We start from the raw sequence: 1,126 nt of genomic DNA, 5'->3' as shown, positions 1-1,126 counted from the left end.
AGCCGAATCCTAGGGCCGCCTTGACCCCTCAAACGAAGCAAATTCCGTTTGGGGCGTATCTTGAGGCGCTGTGACTCGACAACGGGGAGATGTGCATTGTAATTTCACTGATAGATAGCGCCAGGCGTCGATCGCTCCGCTAGGTGGCAAAGTTGTGATTTTTCAGAACCGCTCAGGGTTTTCTTCGCTGCCCAGTTGGATGCGGAAAGACTTTCGTTTTACGCATGGCCAATAAAGCTAACGCTCGTCACTTCAACGTCTTCCAGACAATGGCTGCCTTTTTCTCTTTTACTCTTTTTACTCTCTCTTTCTCCCCTTCTCTGGTACTTTTTCTTCAAAACCCATTTTCTTTCCCCCATGCGTTTTCTTGGTGTTCATGTGTCGGACATCTGTGCCAATGCCAACTACGTAAGAAAAGGAGGAAGATCGCTGTAACTTCAGTTTTTACAAAGGAAAGGCTCTGCGAAAATGTCTAAACAAAATAAATCTCTGCCTCAATGAAGCTTTTCTCAAAGCTTTTTATATATATATATATATATATATATATATATATATATATATATATATATATATATATATATATTAGTAGACAAGGCAATGAAACGAGGGGCTCGTTTGAAAAACATATAAAGGAAGCCAACCGTCACCAAAACCTAGGTGCACAGATGAATGTCTCAATTTTTTTTAATTTCTAGTGCCAATCAACTGGTTTTTAAAGAAAATTACTTATAAAGCAGCAGAAAAAAAAACATGCCGCCGATGGGATCCGAAACCACGACCCCAGAATATCGCGTCCGGTGCTCTACCAACTCCGCTACAGTGAAGGCAGTGCAATCTGCTGCTCTCGTGGGTATTTATGTCTTTTAGGTTTAAGCGAATGTTGAGAGTGCTCAACAGCGCCACCCTCGTCCATAGCGGTGGACGTAACACGTCCTATAATACCGCGAGTGTGACGTAGAACGTCATCGAGGGCATCGGTTCTGGCAGTCTTGATGCCATAGGTAGCATAAGAGGGTTCTCGCACAGTTTCCGCCCTCGCCGTTCGATGACGTTCTACGTCCCACTCGCGGTATTACAGGACGTGCCACTTCCGCCCCTATCGACGAGGGTGGCGCTGGTGGACACT

Source organism: Amblyomma americanum, chromosome 9, assembly GCF_052857255.1.
Source record: "Amblyomma americanum isolate KBUSLIRL-KWMA chromosome 9, ASM5285725v1, whole genome shotgun sequence".
NCBI classification, from domain to species: Eukaryota; Metazoa; Arthropoda; class Arachnida; order Ixodida; family Ixodidae; genus Amblyomma; species Amblyomma americanum.
Note: the sequence above shows the minus strand (reverse complement) of the source record.